Raw genomic sequence first — 21392 nt, 5'->3', positions numbered from 1 at the left:
CTCCGCACTGCTTTTCTGAAAACCCACGGAGCAGAAGGAAGGGCAAATATAAGAAATATTAAATTAAAGTGGTGCTGTTTGAGGGGGGCAGGAAATGATTTGAACACGATAACACAGTGTGGGATGAGTTCTTCTGTTTTGTGTTTGTGTTTTCTTTTCTTTTTTTCTTTTCTTTTGGTCTTTTATTTTCCAGGCAGGGCTGACTTTCAGAATGATCTCTAACAAATTTCCCCTAGAGCCACTGAATTTGTAACACTCAGACTCTCACTCTCTCTGCAGATTCATTTCAGGCTGAATGTGAAGCCCACCTGAGACTGAATTTACAATTCCCTGGCCAAACCATATCTATATTTATATGGGCCTTTGTAAGTCAATGAAATATATTTTCTTTTTTTTAATGTAGGCATTTGGGGGAATTTAAAAGTGATTGAAGCTATATCCTAGAGTTTCTGATATGATGCCATTTACCATTTGTTGGTCCTTACCTGGAAAATTTAAAAAAACAAAATTCTGGCTATGGGTTATTGATTTGTATCAGTTAAACAATGTGTGTGTGTGTGTGTGTATATATATAAATTTATCAGGTTTGTTTTTTTTTTCAGTTCCCATGGTCAGCCTAAGAGCTTTTTCTTCTGAGGAAGTATTTTGTACAATATTTCAGATAATCTGAGCTGTAACAACCACAGAAATGTGCACTAACCTAAAGAAGCAATGCAACATATTAAGTGAAAGGCACAAATGATACCGAAATGCCATATTAACATTTTAGCGTGAAAGAAGTTCATATCCCTATGGTTCTCAACAATACATCACAGCAGTTTGCAATTTAATTTTAAAAATTCTTTTAGGTGAAAGACATTTTTTTTCAGTAAGAAATAGTTAAGACAAGGGACGCCTGGGTGGCTCAGTTGGTTAGGCAGCTGCTTTCGGCTCAGGTCCTGATCCCAGCGTCCTGGGATCGAGTCCCACATCGGGCTCCTTGCTCTGAGGGGAGCCTGCTTCTCCCTCTGCCTCTGCCTGCCATTCTGTCTGCCTGCACTCGCTCTCTCTCCCTCTCTCTCTCTGATAAATAAATAAAATCTTAAAAAAAAAAGAAATAGTTAAGACAATATGTACTATTTATTGATTTCTCACTATTAGAATTTTCCTTTGCTGTGTTAATATTTGTTAGGAGAAAAGTTTCTATTAATATTTTAATTGGTAGAGGAGTAAAGGAAAACAGCTAACAGTGCAAATGAAAAAGCCCCAAAGAAGAGTTTTCTTCTTTTGTTCACTACTTCCAGTGCCATAATTATTCCCATATAAACACAAACTCAGGAGTGATATTTACTACTGATTTTTCCTAAAATTTTTTAAAGGACATGAACTTCCAAGAGTTGCAAAGGAAGCAAATTACTGTGGTAAACTTTTATTTAAAGGTAATAAACTAAAATTAATTATATATACATGCAAGGAAAAATATGTATCAAGGAATGGTCTATTACTTAGGAAATGCAACTACTGTTTCTAGCGTAGCAAAATGTGAATGTACTCTTAACTGGGGAAATATCTTCTATTCCTAGATATATTATTATTCCCTCGATTTACCTTGGTTTAAAGTATAACATAGCTTTAAGCAAGTATTTTACTCTGTTACAATATGTTTCCCGCATTTTTATGGGTCTGAATGAGAAGAAAAGTGAAAATACGCTCTGTTTAAATCAGTAGTGCAGAAAAAATATGAAGGATTGATTCCTACTTTGGAAATGAATTTTTCCTAATAGAAAATAAACCATAAATATTCAAGAGGGCCAAATAACTCATGTCGACTTTAATAATACCCACATTAACCCCTCTATATATTCTCAAGTTTTAGAACTGTGCCTATTTTTTAACACAATAATGATGTGTTCCCTATCCTTATACGATTTCTGGGTGCTCTTTATTCTGTCCTGAAACTCCAGTGATTTTTGATTGACAGAAAGATTACCTAATAAACCTTCACTACAAACTAATTAATCACTTTGAATACAACACTAAATTGGCTGGCATAAAAAAGCAAATGAGGTGGGTGTTGAAGACCATTTTCAAAGGACCTTCGTGAAAAGCGAAGTACAGACTTCATTTTTCTTTCCTCCTCTCTTCTTCATGTTCACAGTAACTGGTTCAAATGTACACTTTCATCCCCTTCTCTCTACACTGGTCTCCCTATAACTGCCTCCAGACTGGACCAAGAATCAACAAGTATCTGCTGAGCTCTGGGATAAGAGTACGGTTACATTATAAAACCTCCAGTTTTCATGTAATAATCGAGACCCTCTCCCCGCCCCGGCCTGTTGCAGCCCCTACAGAACTCTGTCCATCTTCCTGTAATAGCATGAATGACTTTTTATATATGTCTGTGGGCTTCTTCCAGAAACATCTTTTATTCATTTCTGTATCCTCCGCACGTGGCATAATCTGGCACGCCGTACTTGGGTAATGAATGCATGCTGTATAGAACAAAAGATGGTGGTTTTCACTTATCTTTTCCACTTGAAATGCCAATTTCTCTGCATTTTCATACCCTCTCAATAAAGTCAAAAGTGTGTTGTCGATTTTGGCTAGAAAGACAATGGTCCTTAATAGAATCAAGATCCCCTGATCACTTGTTTGTTTGCTTGTTTTAAAGAAGAGAAAAATAAATAATTTTTTTTAAAAAAAGAAGAAATCTCTTGGTCACTCCTGACCATTAAGCCAACTTAACATTACACAACGGATCCCGGAGGACTGAGACATGCTGGTTTTGTCACTTGCATTTGTGTCAGCTGATTTGGGGACAGAGGATCCTCTTGGGCTCTCCCCCCTCATCAACACTAAGATTTCCATTACTCTGGTCCCACCAGTCTCTGGGACTCTGTTAAAGGGGAAAAGATTTTTTTCGAATAAAGCAGAGGTTTCTTAAATCCACTCAAGGCATCTATCAACCCAAGTCCCTGGTCCACTTTTCCTTTGCTGTTTATCTCAAAAGGAACAGATACAGTCCTCCAGAAATCGACCTTATTCGCCACCATCCCCACTTCCAATGGACTCACACACACAAAGAAGGCCTCCATCTTTTGCGCCCTATGCCTGATGCGATCAAAGTAGGAGAGGTGGTGGTTTGCGACCCTGAAGGAGCAAGCAAACATTTTGCAGATTCTCTGTTCCCGCTGGCAACAAGTAGCCTCCCATGGTTTATCTGAGATTCATCTCTTCATCTCTGGCCTAAAAATAAATAAGGCTTAAAAAAAAAAAAAATCAACACTGGACGGTCCAAAGAAACACAGCACTCCTAATTTATCACTTTGGAAGGGCTCTCCCCACCCCCAGCTCTATCCTGAGTTGGCCCCTCTCAGCCTCCCCGTGTTGCCTGTGGTAGCTTTTGTCTGCTGTTCTGGTTCATGGCTGGCTGCCTGTGCTGGATGAGTGGGTCCCGGGATCTGTCTGTTGAACTCCAAACACAAACATCCCTCCGACCAGACAAGCTGTGGCTTCCCGGGATACTAATGGGCCCCAGCTCTCCACGAGAGCTCCCCTTTCCCGTCCCCGTCCCCCCGCCCCTCCCCTGCCCGCGGTCTCCCTTCCTGCCCCCGCCCCCAGGCCAGCCCTGCCCCTTCAGCTCCCTCTCCTCCCTGCTTTGATCCCAACCGCTCAGACACCGGGAGGGAGAGGGGAATTATTTATTGTGCGTCTGTTTAAAATGAAAGGCTTTTACATTTTAATGAGCACTAAATAGGTGCGAGGAAATATTGTTCATTAGCTGTAATCTACGGAATTGCTTGAGTGAACTTCCTTTGGAGGCTGCTTTAAACGGTTCACTCAAGTAAAGCAGTTTGTATGGTAATTAAGGGAGCATTTTTCTGTCAACATCTGTGCTGCTATTTATAACGGGAGGTAGCTCGCAGCCACACCAGAAGAGCCGCAAGGGGTAGGTGCGGAGCGAGGCAGGTGGGGTGGGGTTGCCGCTTGGGCTGCTGGTGGCTCAACTATTTCTTCCTGGCACCTTTACAACGAAGACAAGCTCCCTTTTCTTGCTTTCTTTCCACTCAATGTCTAATAATTCTAAAAAAAAAAAAAAAAAAAAAAAAATCCTTCCCCACTCTTCCCAGCTAGAAGAATTATCTCTGTGACATCTCTCCATTAATCACATCCCTCCCTAGGCAGCCCAGGCAGGGATATTCAAGCTGTTTTGGAGGAGCAAGTGGTCTTCAGCTTTGTCAGATGGTTTCTTTCAGGTTATCACCCATTTTTCTCTCGATCACCCCTTTCCACACACTCACGGTGGCTGCAAGATACCAGGACCAGAACTTTGGGAATTCAAGGCAGGCAGAGGGCTCTGGAAAATGAAGAACTAAATTGGGAATTTCAAATGTCTCCTCTTGCAGGGAACCAGTCATCTCTCTACAACGCGAGATGTGCACAGCTCCAGCAACCGGTCTGATCTGATGTTTCCCTTAAGTGTTTTGGAGGACTATTCGCCTTCCCCCCAACTAAAGGAAGGCCTGGCTTGACATAACCTCAGAGTAGAGAGACCCGGGAGAGGGTGTCACTCTGGTAAGTTCCAGGGACAGGCAACTAGGGCAAAAAAGGTTTGTTAGGAAGGTGGATGGGCTTTGCTGAGGCCAAGACCAGGAAAATGAGCAATCAACAAAGAGCCAGTAGAAGGTCCGGCAATGGGAGCTGGTGATCTGCAGTCAAGGCTGGGGCTGGGCAATGCTCCAACATTGGGAGGGATTACAGAGCAGTCAGAACCACAACTCTGGGTCAAGTTGGAATTACTGAACATAAAGCGGAAGTCATTGGATGAGAAATAAGACAAAAACGCCATTCTTGGGTCCAACGAGGTATGAAGTCTGAGCAAAACCAGCAGCCATCCCAATTGCATATGCTACCTTTGAACAACAAATAGGTCTTTTTAAATCTTCTCTGACTAAAGGCAGAGCTATTCCAAAATTCTCAAAAAGAGCAGTTATTTTTCCTAGCTCTGAAGGTTATAACAATACAGGGCCAAGGGTCAAGCAGATCTTAACCACTGAGGAAGAACAGAGATCATTTACCAACTTGACTGGGATTCTTAAATGCAGGGAAAATTTTCTGTTTGGCTTTCCATGTCTGCCTGCCTCCTTCCTTCCTTCCTTTCTGAGTAGTTACTCAAAATAAATATCTTTTGAATGAATGAATCTACAATTGAGGATTCTGTCAATAATGGGAATGACATAATAATGGAAAAATGAAATAGAAGTGAGAGTGATAATTGACAACTTTTCTTCTCCTGAAGAACCTTTATTTAATCAGTGAATTAAGAAAGAATCAACAACCTTAAAATCGATTGCTTTTGTTCATCCCATTCAAAATCCTGATTTGAAAAATACACTGAGCAGCTCACGTCACGTGCCTGTTGGATGGGATTGTATGGTGCCCACAGAACCTCTACTGACTTCTGACCCCTCTCATTAGACCCTGAATATCATGAACTCTCTCTCTTTATTAAATATCATCTTCACTGACAGAACTTACTGTTAAACGCAGTATTTTATCTCTATGCTATTTTTGTTTTAATTCTATTTGTATTTGATTATTATGTTTAGATTCTGTATTTTGTCCCAAGGCAACTTCACTAAATGACTGACTTTAAGTCAAATTAAGACATAAAAAGTGTAGTAAACTTCAAATAAAAATAATTTATTTTTATCTCTAGAAAGTATATTATATATATATATAATATATCTCTAAAAATATATTTTAGAGATAACATGAATAACCCAAATCCACAAGTGACCCCCAAATTACTGTCCATTTAAAATAACTGCCTTTCAGGGCACCTGGGTAGCTCAGTCGGTTAAGCTTCTGACTCTTGGTTTTGGATCAGATCATGATCTCAAGGTCCTGAGATCAAGTCCTGTGTCAGACTACTGCTCAGCATGGAGTCCACTTGTCCCCCCTCCTGTACGCTCCCAAAAATAAATAAAATCATTTAAAAAAAGAAAAGAAAAGAAATGCTTTTCCATATACCACCAATATAATTAGGCTGGGAAAATCTTCTCCTCTGCTTGTTCTTCCCCCATGATACAGTTCCTTCTCTAAGGGAAAGATCAGAGTAAAATACGGAAGAGGAAGCAGATTGTTTAGATCTGAAGTTTGGGGAGAAGTCTGTTTTAAAAATGAAAATGAAAATCTAGGAATCCTCAGCCAGTAGGCGCTGGCTGGTGGGAGACATGGGAGTGAAGGAGATTTCTCAGAAAGAGGAGAGAAGATCTCCAAATGGGCCTTGAAGAGGTTGCCATTGGAGGTTTGAGCAGACCAGGAGCAGTGTGGTTTTCATTGTTGTAACTGTGTCTTTCCACAGCACAAAATTCACCTGCCATCGACACATATGTGAAACTTACTGTTGGTAGAAAGATGTCTATGGTCATTATTTTTCCAGATGGACAGAAGTGAACACTTCCAGAGGGCAGTCAGTATTCATGCTTTTTTGGGTAGCATTTTCTGCAAATTACCTGCTGTACTCAAAGAAATTCTAAAGATGGTAGGTCTCTGCATTTTTCTTACAAATAAGATTCTAAGTTCCTTGAGGAGAGAAACCAGGTCCCATAATTCTTTCTGTTTTCAACTGGACAGAGTGCTTATAAATAGGGAATACAAAATAAATGTCTATTGATAAGAAAAAAATGATTCTGTACTTACTCATCCTTAAGACATTTAATCTCAGTATTTTTTAACTGATCATTTTTTCATTTAATAAATATTTGAGTGCCTTCTATTTACTGCTACCATCTTACGGATGCCACTTCAAGTGAAAAAAATAGGTCTTAGATATTTTCTTCTTTTATATTTATGGTTTACATTCACGTTTTAGTTTTGTTTATGACTAAAGCAAAGATTACCATTTAGTTAGGATAAGAATCCATTTCTAAAAGTTAGTATGTTGATTTTTAATAAAACTAATCAGATATCATCTTTTAAAATGATTTCTTTTCGTGGTTGGCTTAATGTGGTTACTTGCTGAATTGTATATGTTTTGCTCACTTAGGTAAGAGAGAGTCAAATATTTTAAAAGAATTTCTTCAAAGTTGAGAGAAGGAATATCCCTTCATAGTCTTCCTGTTCAATTTTGTTAGTTATTATTTAGTAGGGAGGCAGGATATGATGCGTGTCATTAGATTATTTTAAGTTGAGCCCATTTTTATTACTCCATGTGAAACAATAGATTTTGACCATGAAATTCAACGTATGTAATCAACAAATTGCAATGTTTTGTAAACTTCAGCTTCTCATTTAATTTAGGTGTCATTGCAGATATCATCACACCAAAATTCAGCATTAGGAGCCAACAGGGCATATTTTGGTGTTCCATTAACATTTGCCTTGGAATTAAAACTTGATGCATCCAACCACCTGCTGTATGTATTAATGGGTCCCTAAAATGTGCCCCAGAGTGACATGTTTTAGTACACACAGAGAACGGTTCTTTAACTTTCCACTTAATTTTAATTGTTTTTCCCCGAATATTCTCTAGAAAGTGCTTTTCTCAGCCTAAAACACACTCTTTAAAACATTCACAACTGGAGTATAAAAGACAATTAGAATGAACTTATTAGACTGTTTTTCTGTATTGTTTGGACAACATCTCGATGAATATGTAACTGGAGAAATAGCCATCACCACTGGCTAGAAACCGGAGGAAACTTTGTCCTAGACCTGAGTTAGAAGAGATGCTTATAAACCTATTTCAAAGAGTTGGCCAAGGCTTTGTCTATGAGACCCTGAGTAGAACTGGGTGGAGGCTGAGAAGAGCTAAATCACTTTGCATTAAAAGTGGCAAATACGGTGAGTAAAAAAAAATAGCAGAAGAGTCTGAAAAAAAAAAATAGCTGAAGAGTCTGAGAAGGGATGGAGAGAGTGAGAAGATAGATGCAAGCCAATGATGCAGGCAAAATGACTGAGGGGCTGTCAGTAGGAAGGATTTGTAATAGCCAAGTTCTATGGGTTTGCTTTGCTGGAACAGAAATCCCCCATATCTACAAACTTTTGTAAATTTCGGTATGTGCATGAATGCCTCATGTGACTACTCTGTTGGACTGAGAATGATTTCTTTCAGTCTTTTAATTTCATATTGGAGATAATGATACCTGGAAGAGGGACAGTCCATGTAGGACAGTTCTATCTGCAAAACTTAACTTAGAGCCATGGTGATCAGTCTAATGAAGAGAACTTCCCAGGAGAACTCTGGGTCTGAAACACAGCGCCTGCAGTTGCTATCTGGGGAAGCTTCCAGGAATTACTTAGCTATTTTATTTATACTCTGTCTTGATCCATAGAAGATTCTAGCCAACGTGAGTTACTGAATCTGCAATAGCCTCAATTACCTCATTGGTAAAATGGCAAGAACAATCCTGACAAAAATACTATTTCAAGAAGTGGTTTTCAAATTTCCTTATACTTTTCATAGTGATCCCCCAAATGGAAGGGTGGATAGCCCTTCCTATCTGAATCCATCCACCTTGGGTATATTATTCATAATAATTCCAATAACTGATTTTTAATTAGACTGGACTATGGAGAATTATCAAATGTGGGGAACTTCAGATATTATTCTATGGACCTAAGTCAGTTATTCTTAATATCACCATTGCTTTCGTGATTTAATGTTTCTACGCATTATTTGCTGAAACTGGTTTCAATTTATAAGCAGTATAGTTTAGTGGTTTGAATCCAGGCTCCATTATTTACCACTTATTAGCTGTGCGAGGTTACGCATCTACTCCGGGCTTTAGCTTCCTCATAAGGTTGACATGAGGATTAAATCACATCTATAAAGCACTTAGAATATACTCGTTAAAGTAGTAAATGTTCTGTTCGCCTTCGTTTTTGCAGAAGGGGGGACAATCCTTTCTAAAAAATGGACTTTATTTTTTTAGAGCAGGCTGAGTTCACAGCACAACTGAGTGGAGAGTTCCCATACATCCCCGGCCCCAGGTCTTTCCTACCGTGGACATCCCGTACATTTCAGGGTGTCACATCTATAACAATGGACGGACAAACATCAACATATATCATTATCAACCAAAGCCCATAACCCACATCAGGGTTCACTCTTAGTGCTGTGCATTCTGTGTGTTTTGACAAATGTATAGTGACATGTATCCACCACTACAGTATCATACAGAATAGTTTCCCTGCTCTACAAATCTCCTCTTCCCCACCTGTTCATCCCTCCCTTTGTCCAAAACCCTGGCACCCACTGATCTATTCACTGTTTCCACAGTTTTGCCAATATATTAGCTTTTATTAAAAATATTAACAAGTCATTACTGCACTCTCATAGGAAACAGGCATTTTATATAAATTATTTAATCTTAATCATGGCATCTTGTATAAATTATTTTATTTAATCCTAATCATGGATTTACAATGTACGATTATTGTTCTTATTTTATAGATGACAAAATAAAGCTCAGACTTTAAATTCTAATGTCTTCCAGTACCTTAATGTATTAAAATGGTTGAATGAAAAATGATTTAGATTTTGAACTACAAAATCATTTGAGATATTGTATAATATATTATATATCCTGCTTTCAATTTAAGAAGCATGTGTATTCAAAGAATATTCACTACCGCTACTATGCTGAATTCAGTACAGTGTCTTTATAAACCAGCAACTATTGACAAAATATAGGTATTAGTTTAAGATTTTATAATATGCTTACCTTCATGTTCATATTAATTTATAATTGAAGTAATCCTTTGTAGACATTTTGTTAAGCAAATTTTAAGTTATGGTATTTTATTGATAAAAACAAATGAATAAAACTATTGTGTTTGTGGCTTAGTCTGAAAGTTATCAATAAAACATATTAACAGTATATTCAAATATTCATGTATATGATGATAGTCCTATATCAAATTCATTTCTCTTTTGCCTTATTTAAATTGTTCTATTTGTTCTAACTTTTGATGTATTATCAAGATCACATTCTTTATTTAGTGATATTATATATAGTGATATTATATATATTTATATAGTGACACCTCGGTCACTAATTCCATCCTTAATATTGCTTTAAGCCGTAATAAACCATGAATGGGTTACAAGTAAAATAATACTTTGAGACAGTCACATTACAATTCAATATTTTACTTCCTAACTGCATCATGAAGAGGTAGACTCACTCATAAGGTTTGATAAGGACATACATCCAAAAAATTTATCAATGAATCTAGTGAATAAGTAAAAATGTTCAAATATCATTACTCTACCAAAATAACTATTCAAAGTTATCACAGCTACTTGCTTTGGGAGCCAGTGAGTAAGCCTCAGATGATGTACCTTTGGAATTTTCTAAATTTTTGGACTTTTGCTGTATAAAAAAACAAAGCCAAGAATTTCTAATTCCTAACTCTCAGACTTAAAATGCACAAAAAAATCAAACACTGAGAAAAAAATTATAATATTCTGTGAATAGCAAAGCCTTAGAAATTATAAAGGACGTAAAAGAAAAGCATATGACTTTTGCTTACAAAAATCCTACAATATATTTGAGAAGAGAAAAAAATGTATATATGTACATATATACTTATATACATATGTGTATATATGTATAGAGCCTACTGGGGAAAGATTATGGAGCAACATGCCTGCCCCCTCTGTCCTTCCTCTCCACCAACTCAATTCCTGCCCATCTTTCAACACTCTTTTCAACACTAAAGTCTGAAGACTTTATCAGGAACCCCACAATAATCTCTATTTCAGAATTCCTTAAACACTTCAAGAGAAGGTCAAGACCATACTACATTTAAGCTGCTTATATTATTTTCCACATACTGCATATAAATTTCATTAAAAAGCAGAACAAACGGCCTATCTTAAGGGAATACACATGATTCCTTCCCGTGAAATGCTCTCCCATGTCACCTTCTCTGGTTACCACACCTTTCTCCTTTTGCTGTTACTTTCCTGTGGGAAACAGTTGTGCTCGGTGCCTCTCTTGTGTGCATTATCTTGTGGTTATCTTGGTGTGCCGGGTGGGGGGGGCAGTCAGTGGAGCTTCTGACTTGGTTTTGGCTCAGGTAGTGGTCTCAGGGTTGTGGGATCGTCCTGCATCCAACTCTACACTCAGCATGGAGTCTGCTTGAGACTCTCTCTCCCTCTCCCTCTGCAGCCCTCCCTCCCTCCGTCTCTCTCTAAAATAAATAAATAAATCCTTTTAAAAAAATACAGTTATCTTTCACTGTACTGTACTAGACTGTTTGTCTCATCTAGTAAGATTTACATTCTCAACTGCTGGGACTCTTGGTTTATTTTCTGATTTAAACTCAAGGGTTAGCAAAGTACTGAATACAAAGTTGGTATTCCATAAATATTTATTAAATTAGCAAATAGGATTTGTGGCAGCATTTTATTTATTAGAGGTTGTGTTGAGATGGTCATTGAAGGAGTGACTGCCAACTATTTTTGAGAAGTCTGGGTTCCTTTTTTTTCATATCCCATATTTGTTCTTTCATAAATCCTTTTAACTCTCATTTATATCAAGAATCTAGCCTTTTCTCACCACCCCAACTTCTAAATACTCTCTTCTGTTCAACAGATGCTTTGACTAATCATTGAAGAAAATGGCTCCATCTTTAAAATTACCTCCTCCAGGGCAAAACATTTAATATGAAGGAAACTTCAAATCTGGCCAAAAGATACACTATACATCTATTTGTTGTCACTGCTAACATTATAATAATCCAAGACATGTGATTTATAAAGCTCTTTAGCATTCAAATGTCTGATTTTGATAAGATGCCCTTAGAGTAGGTGTTCTGGTGCCTTAACATGGCTGAGGAAAAAAGCTCAGGAAGATAGAGATATGCCCAGGACGACATAAGTAATGAAGTAGATAGAATTGGGACTAAAACAAAGGCCTTGTGATTTCTAGTTCAATACTGATTTCTCAATGTTACAAATTTATGTATTGTGTTATATTAGTATCACTAAAACGTTTTATGTTACCTAATCATTTCATGTTATTTTTTTCAAGCATGTAAATTAAAACTTCAGTTAGATGTCCCATGGGACTAGCTAAGCACTTCTTCCCCAAGTAAATATGGAGGAAAAAATGTGAAAAATACACATACAAATAATATTAAAATATTATTTATCAGAAAACAGTGCTCTCGAAAATAATCAAGTCTTCTCTCTGAAGTCTGCTGATTATAATGAGAAAATCGCCTTCAAGACCATGCGAAATGAAATTTCAGGTTTAATTTTGTTGCTTGGGATTACCTATCTTTCTACAGGTCATACTGTTTACTCCATGTCGACATTTGATGTTGACCATTGATTTTAACCTCATTTAGTGTAACATTATGAACAGTAATGTATATAAAGTATTAAATATTAATAATTTATTGTTCTATTATTTGTATATAGGCAATTGATACCTTTTTCAGATGGATTTTTTTTTTCTGTAACCCTAAAGAAATTACAAAAAACTGGGGCACCTGGGTGGCTCAGGGGGTTAAGCCTCTGCCTTCAGCTCTGGTCATGATCTCAGGGTCCTGGGATCGAGCCCTGCATCAGGCTCTCTGCTCAGAAGGGAGCCTGCTTCCCCCTCTCTCTCTGCCTGCCTCTCTGCCCACTTGTGATCTCTCTTCCTCTGGGTCAAATAAATAAATAAAATCTTAAAAAAAAAAGAAATTACAAAAAAGTTCAATAAACAGAGGCATACAGTGCTGATGGTAACAATAAAAAGCCTATGATTCACAGCATCACCGTTCATCGGTGTTTGTTTGGAACCGATACTGGGGATATGCCCCTTCAGCTCATGGATGTCTGTCTTGGGGTGTGTGATCCTTCAAGAAAGAATGTAACCGTCCATCATCTTTTTCAATGCTCATTTGGCTGTAAGAAACAGAAATTCACCTACAGAAGCTCAAGGACAAAGCATGGAGGAGGTAATTTTAGAGATGGAGGAAAAGCCCATGGAAGCCCATGTTACAGTGGAGGGGACATAGCTACACTTCGAGGGACTGGAAAATTGCTCCAGAGCTACTACATCCATCTTTTTCTCTAGAGTTCCGTGGTCTATTATCTCTGCTTCTTTCTGTTTTTCTGTGTCATAATTTTTTCTACTGACTAATTTCTTCTGCAGAGCTCTGGTTTCTGCTTATTTAACCTACCGTGTTCTGGTTTGTTCTAGATGGAACCTCAATGACATTTTACTTTTCGCTTCTGTGTATCTTAATTGGAGAAAGGGAATGGGAAGGGGATGAAAAATAAACAAACAGCAAAATCCTATTGGTTTGGGCTCAGTGAAGCTATTCGTTCCCTTTGGGTTCACATATTTGCCTCCAGTCCAATCAGCAGAAACCAGAGGGACACGCAAACAGGGCTCCCTAAGCCCACCCATGGGGTCTAGAGGCTGGGAAAGAATTTTAAAGAAGAAAGCAGCAGCTGAGGGCAGTGATAATTTTTCTACTGTGTCTCTTTATGTCCCTTGATAGAGCCCCTTCTTCATGCACTGTGGATGACAAGCCTTGAAGAAGATGAAAAAGAAACAGGGAGAAATTTCTCTCTCCTCTCTCTCTCTCTCTCTTTCAAACACACAGGCACACACATGTACCCCAAGATAATGGTTTTAAATAACCTTCTGTCTCCTTTTTCTAACGATTTTCCACAGATTTCACCTTGCCTTAATAAATATCATTCCATATGCTTCTAGTTTTATGGTAATGATGAGAAAAGGGAAGGAGAAAAAGGAGATATGAAGTCAAATTATTATTACAGCTGAATGTTGGAAAACCAGCTGGCAAGTTATAATTTACTGCTGTTCATTAATCAGGTACCGCTTAGATCTCAAATATAAGATTTCCTACATGCATATTCTCCTACAAGTTTAGGAGATGAGTATAATAAAGGTAAACATTCAATGATGATAGAATGCTTTGCATTGTCTGGTAAATTACTTGGCGAATGTTTTAAAACTTAAGAATTTTCTTTTTGTTTTGCTTCTCTCAGGATAGAGCGTTTATTATAGATTTTTGTGTATACCATTGTAAGGCAACAAAATACCATAAAAGAAATAATATTTTGATCTCACGGAAAGTTGACGCAAGGAAAGGGGTTTGAATCTGGAAAGCTAAAAATAAGAAATGGAACAGCAAAATAAAAACTGTCATGAAAGTGTTTTAGGCTCGTAGTGGAAAGCCAACGATCAGAGCAAAATCAGAATCTGGATCTAGAATCTGGACATAGAGCACAGTTGGGCAAGTAGCGATTCTAAAGGTCAGTACTTGGCAAGCAGAAATTGGCACGCGTTTGCTGCTTGAAGACGGAATACCTTCTCGGATCACACACAAGCCATCGGTCTAGACTACAGGCACTTATAGCAGCAGACACCCAGAAATCTGGCCAAACAGAGACTGAATAAAGAGGGATTAGGGGACCCAAGCAAAGAGTCTGGCCAGCAAGTAGAGGGCACTAGTGCAAAGCAAAGCTTTTCTGGCCAGAGGGTTTCTGAATAATGGCTGTAACTGCTCTTGGCATGGGGAATAAAGAAATCCCGAGAGGATGAGGATTCCTGGGGGTGGGAGACGGAGGGAGAGATAAATCCAACACCTTTTTATTAGGAAAGACTTAATCCAGCTAGTATCCTGGCGTAGGTCTTGCAGAGATAAACTAAGAACATAATCTGCCCTCTGATCTCAACAGAGTGTTACATATGACACAAATATAGACATATTCAAGAAGCAACATACATTAGGAATACATTTTATGTAATTATAATCTTAGGCTGTAATATATTTATAGCATTGACCTGACAAATATCTTGTTCATTTGAGAAAAGTACTGTAAAGCCTTATTAAAGTTAACAGGGTGAACATTCTAGAGCACAGGCTTTCTTCTTTTATATGTTCAATGTTTAATCAAATCTGATCTGACTTTGCTTAATATCAAATTAGTAATACATATTTTTACAATGGTGAAATTCAATGAAAATTTAGTATCCTAATCTTGGGGAAGAAAATTCTCTGACAAAGAGAAAACTGTAATATTTACCTTACCTGTTTTATGTACTGTAATCTGTGATATTTAGCATAGCATTTGCTAGATCAGATAAATGCCCACATTTAAGAAAGTTTAAACATCACATTCTATAATACTAAATATAAATAATTATGTTAATAAAGTATGTTGATATGAAATATATTGGTACTATTATTTATTAATGTTAAAGTAATATTATTACTTTAAATTTTAATATTAATTTAAAAGTAATGTCCATGAAATGTTGATTATTGGGTTTTTAACAAAGACTCTTTCAGGGCAAAAGTTTTTTTGAAAACCATCTTAACTTCTTTATGATTATAGAATGAAGGTATCTTCATTAACAAGAGCCGTAAGCAAGCTGTTTATTTCGTTTGTGTGTAGGACCGTTTGGATTTTAAGCATGCAAAGCACCTTAACAGGGGAGAAGGTATCTTCGTTTTACAGAAACTTGATTAATTTCCTACCTGAAACCGCTAACTGCTTCTAATCATATCTTGCAATGGAATTTCATTTTGTTAACAGTGAATTTTGACTATGGAATTTTAAAAATAAGAATGCAGTATGGTGTTTACTGAATACTGCACATGAAATATCCTCTTCAAATGGCACACTCCAAGCCTATGCGATTGGGATACGAAACAGATATGAAAGAAATAAAACCTAAAGGAGGCACAATCATCGCACCGGTTATAAAGCTCTTTTCAAACACGGTTGCGTCGAGAATTATACTGTTAGCATTAACTACTCTGCTAAATGTAATTTCAGAGCAGCTTGGCTATGCTGGGACCAATAATGTTTCAGCAGATGTTAACAGTGAGGGAATTTAAAGATTACAGAGTTTCATGGGTGTAGTAAAGCTGCAGTGGGAACAGAAATATTACCGTAGCTGTTATGTTCTGAGTGCGTCACATTTACTGACAAGTAATACATGAGTGATAGTGAGGACCAAGGGAATGGAACTTGATACTTACTGGTCAGCAGCATATAAATTCCATAAATTAAACAAAGTTTTATGTATTCTTCATTTCTTTTCAGACTGATCTTCCTCAGAGGGCCTTTGTTTCATGTTAGTTCCGTCATCAAAGCTTTGTTCAACCATACTGTTCTCTTTAGAAAATGTATATCTTCATTCAGGATTTGCTTCCACACATCTATCCCCATTATTTTTAAATCTTAGAGTGATCTCCATGTGGAACTGTAGGCAACCTCAACATTTTTTATCATGGGTTTTCTCAGTCTCCCACTTCTGATGTAAATCCCATCCTTGTCCATTTAAAAAAGACAATGTTCAGCTTATTTCTTCCCTTAATGATCTGAAAGGAACAATCTGCTGATCTCCGAAGATGGGAATGGGAGAAAACTTGGCCAAAGGCATTATCCTTCCATCAGCAGCACAATCTGGGGGTGAGGGCAGTAAATGAAAGGGGGAAAATGTCACTGTATTTACCTGGGGACAAATGGAGAATAGGCAGGAAGGTTCATATATTCCTTAGTGAGAGCTCCAGCTTTTTTAATGGGGCCAGGTAATTAGCCATTAAACAATAAAAAGTTCTTGACGGGCTGAATATCTTAAATCCTAATAACCCCACTGGATTTCAGGACAAAGCCAAAGTTAGATTGCAAGACTGTGAGAAACAAGACTAAAGTTGTATTTTTATAACAAACCAAGTCAGCAATAGTTTTTAAAATTGTAAAGTGTATTGATGTTGAAAATTGTAAAAGTTAAACTAATAGTATTTGATGACTTCCAATAGGCAAAAAATTAGCCATCTACAAATCTATTTTTTCTAATTGTCTTGACACAAAGAGAGAACTTCATCAATGTTGGATCTCATTCCACCACACCAACCAGACACCGGAGTAGAATTTTTGGTTAATATGTCCCATTATTTGAAATATGGATCTCCCCATTTTAAATCCTGAGGCCAGCCATGCCCATATGGAGCCTTTATGTGGCACTTCTACCCTCATCTTTCTCCTTCACTCATTTAGCCCATGTGTGTACATCTTTCTTGTTACTAGATAGTCAGCTAGATTGAGAACATGGATTATTTTATTTCTTGCTGCTCTTCCATCTACTAACACTTTAACAGTGCTTTGTAATAGTAAGCAAAGAAATTAAAGAAAGAGAGAGGAAGAAGTCGTTGCTGAAGACCTTAGCTCTAACTAGCTAGAAAGTCCATACATTTCAGGAAATTGTGTGAAAAGTACTCTCCAGGTATACATTACTAGGTAAACACATCTTCCTATATTTTTATATACAGTAGTCTGTTGGCATTTCTATTTATCATAAATATTTCTTAGTATTTGCATAAACTCGTGAATTTAAGAGCTGGAAGGGACATTAATTAGTCACCTGATCATTTAATTAAAACTGTCTTTTGTCAGAAGACTGAGAATTTTCTCCCAGGGATTGAAGAAGAGTTCCCCAATAACACTTTCCAACAACATCATTATCTTAGCTTCACATTGCTTGTGGACGATGGGAAATAGCACTCTCTTAGATGAGGAAATTTGGGGAAATAATGACTTTATGGTTTAAGGTAGGTGTTAGGTTCCTCTTTCTTTGAAAAATTAGACAAATTGCTTTTCTAAGTCCACATAACTGTTGCTTTTTACAGATTGTGAAGGGTGTGAGATTTTCCCTATCTGTAAACTAAGAAGCTAAACTGCTCCTATCTGCTGGCAGAAGACAGAAGACACGTGGGTCAGAGATAAGGGATGTATTACTTATGACAAAAGCTGTAACCAGATTATTGGCATGTGCGCCCTTTCCCAAATCCTAGTTTCTACAAGGCAGTATGAAGAAGGACAAGCAGCACCTGTGCTCATGGTAGGTTATGTTAAGGGAGAAGAATTCTGAGCTTCAAACCTGCGCTTTGCTCCTGATGGAGACCGTATTACTCTATTCCAAGGCTGTTTGCTGTACAGACACCAGGAAAAGGCAGCCGGGAACAAAGACAGAGCATCCGTCTGTTTGCAGATGGACAGACATACAAAAGAGTCATGGGGAAATGGCTTCTCAGGGCGATCATCCGGAAGTCTTAAGTTGTTGACTTTTTACCCAGAAAGCAGTTTTACTGAAACGTCATGCCCTGGGCTGCCTGCGAGGTAAGATGGCGACAGAGTTCTCTGTCCTGAATCACTCCTGCATGGGCTCTAAGACAGATCTCCTTTCAAACAAATTCTCAGTCCATCGCCGGATGTCTAAAGGGTAGAAGTTATGCACTATTGAAATATAAGTGGTGAAAGCAATTTTAATTTTCTTGCTGGTGTTATTATCTTTTAAGTCCTAATAATCTCTCTCATGCACAGGCCTTGAGCCTATAAATCTGTACAAGTTCAATTAGCAATGCGGTAGAACTTTTCCTCAACAGTGCAAGGCACTGATAAAAGCAAACAATACAATTCTAGCATGCTGCTTATTAAGAAGGGAGACACCCACACAGCCGACGACAGACTGAAAGCCTTTTTATTTTGATGGTACTATTTCACTGTCTATCATAAACTTAGCGAAGCAAGCTTTCTCTATCCTGCTCTCCTTTTATTGGATATAAATCACCCCTGACAGGAAGTTTTATGCCTAAATCCGTTTACTGCCCTTGTTGGTAGTCTTTAAATTAATATTTATAAGCCGAAAAGGCCTAAAAGGATGCAGCAGTAAAATAGCTAAATGCTTCAGTTGGGCCTGAACTGATTTCCACCTCCTTGACCATTGACATTTTTTAATTACTCCTGACCCTGCAGCCATTGTCAAGTCCAACTCTCTGCCTACAAATCACTGGCTTTGGTGGAATGGTGGTGGACAAAATAGGAGCTCAGCAGGGTTTAGCTTCTGCACTACACGTGAATTTTGAAAAGCTTTAGTAGGCAAGGAGAGAGACAGAAGAAAAAGAAACTTAGAAATGAGCAGTGGCTGAAATCAACATTTTAGGAATTGTTCCGGATGGAAGTGTGTAAAGATGGAGCTTTTTAAATTCCATGAAAATGCACAATATATCCTAAAAATTGCTTGGAATGAAACACTAAGCTAAATTAATTATTGGATTTTTAGGTACAACATTAGCCTAACACTCCGGAGCAGGCAATGTTGATTCTGTGACTTCATTCTTCATCACTGCCTTCTGATAGCAGCTCTTGTCCTATTAGCCTCATTGTGTCCACAATTTTTTTGTTCAAGGATCTACACTATGATTCCTTTGCCTAGCCGTGTGGTGTGGGCAGGCTGGCCCCAGCCCCAAACGGGCCCTTTTGAATGGTCCAAGTCAATTGTGGTGAAGGCATGAGAATGTGACTCAGTTCTGGCCAATGTGACATGAAGGAAAGTAGAGTAGGGAGTGCTTCCTTCTGGGGAATGCTTCCTTACTATTAACGGCCAGGATGAAGAATGGCCCTTTGCTGCTCCTTGTCACATCTAGAACTGGTGTGACCTTCTTGCCACTCTGAAGGAAGTCAGCTGGAGGTCTAATCCAACACATAGAGGAGGACAGACCCAGTGGCATCCCAGACAAGCAGAGCTGAAGCCTGACATACCACTCATGGATATTGCCCTAACTATGGTTTTCTTGCCCTAAGGTAATACGTCTTTTATTGTTTAAGCTAATTAGAACCATCTGAAGTCATCTTTCCTTGCATCAAGGTAAATGGTATTATCTAGGACACTGAGCCCTCACAAGAATTCCAACATTTATAAAAACAGAGTATTAAAATTAGATAAGCATCAGTTCTCTGAGTCCTTACTTCTTCCTCCTTAATATAAATATATCCTTCTATGTGTTGAATCTCGCTGGGAAGGCTCGTATCATAGGATTCTACCTTTCCTCCTCTGTAATCTCTTCCACATGATCACATCTGTTCTTGAATGTTGTCACACACGAGATTGCTTCCAAATGTACCTCTTCATCTTTGAATCTTGCTACTGCAAGTCCTCCTTCCCCAGCTGCTCAAAGGGTGTTGAATTCAGGCCTGAAAGATACCAAAGTATTATCTTTCTCCAAATAAATTCTGCCTCTTTATTTTTTCCATCTCTGTTTAGGGTAATACTCATCCACTTCACATTTCCTCAAGTTGTCCTTACTCTCTCTCATCCAGTTAGCTGCTCTGCTCTCTCCTGATACATCAGTCACCAGAAAAGGAATCTGGGAATATTGTTCAAAATATTCCTCAGGTCATGATCCCAGGGTCCTGGGATAGAGGCCCTCATCAGCTCTCTGCTCAGCAGGGAGCCTGCTTCCTCCTCTCTCTCTGCCTGCCTCTTTGCCTACTTGTGATCTCTCTCTGTAAAAGAAAGAAAGGAAGAAAGAAGGGAAGGAAGGAAGGAGGGTAGGAAGGAAGGAAGGTAGGAAGGAAGGAAGGAAGGAAGGTAGGTAGGAAGGAAGGAAGGTAGGAAGGAAGGAAGGTAGGAAGGAAGGAAGGAAGGTAGGAAGGAAGGAAGGAAGGCAGGAAGGTAGGAAGGAAGGAAGGGAGGAAGGAAGGAAGGAAGGTAGGAAGGAAGGAAGGTAGGAAGGAAGGAAGGTAGGAAGGAAGGAAGGTAGGAAGGAAGGAAGGTAGGAAGGAAGGAAGGAAGGAAAGTAGGAAGGAAGGAAGGAAGGAAGGTAGGAAGGAAGGAAGGAAGGAAGGCAGGAAGGAAGGAAGGTAGGAAGGAAGGAAGGAAGGAAGGAAGGAAGGAAGGAAGGGAGGAAGGAAGGAAGGAAGGAAGGAAGGAAGGAAGGAAGGAAGGAAGGAAGGAAGGAAGGAAGGAAGGAAGGTAGGAAGGAAGGAAGGTAGGAAGGAAGGAAGGTAGGAAGGAAGGAAGGAAGGAAGGGAGGAAGGAAGGAAGGAAGGAAGGTAGGAAGGAAGGAAGGTAGGAAGGAAGGAAGGTAGGAAGGAAGGAAGGAAGGAAGGAAGGTAGGAAGGAAGGAAGGAAGGAAGGTAGGAAGGAAGGAAGGAAGGAAGGAAGGTAGGAAGGAAGGAAGGAAGGAAGGAAGGAAGGGTGGGTATAGAGGGCCCAAGAAGTGATGGATGACTTACAAGAGCAAGCACGAGGCAAGGGGGCTGGGACCTAAGCAGAGGAAAGTTTGGTCTGTTCACCTTCACTCCACTGCCACTGCAGTAATTCACTTTCAATTCACTCTACGTTCTTTTGCTACCTATTCAGGGTTCAACTTCCCATTTGTCAGACTGAAGTCCCATGCCCCATCCTCTCCTCCCATTCCTACTATCCAGTGGGATCCAGAGGGAGAACCTGGCCTCTTTAGAGCCCATAGCAGGAGAGAGAGTGATGGATATTTACCAACCAAAACCATATACAATAGGAGGTTCCCTCAAAAGAGAGATCAAAATACTCATAATAAGGAGTGAACATAAAGGATGGTTG

The sequence above is a fragment of the Lontra canadensis genome, unplaced genomic scaffold (assembly GCF_010015895.1).
Source record: "Lontra canadensis isolate GAN:19392208 unplaced genomic scaffold, GSC_riverotter_1.0 scaffold46, whole genome shotgun sequence".
Lineage (NCBI taxonomy): Eukaryota > Metazoa > Chordata > Mammalia > Carnivora > Mustelidae > Lontra > Lontra canadensis.
This window is presented reverse-complemented; position numbering follows the sequence as displayed.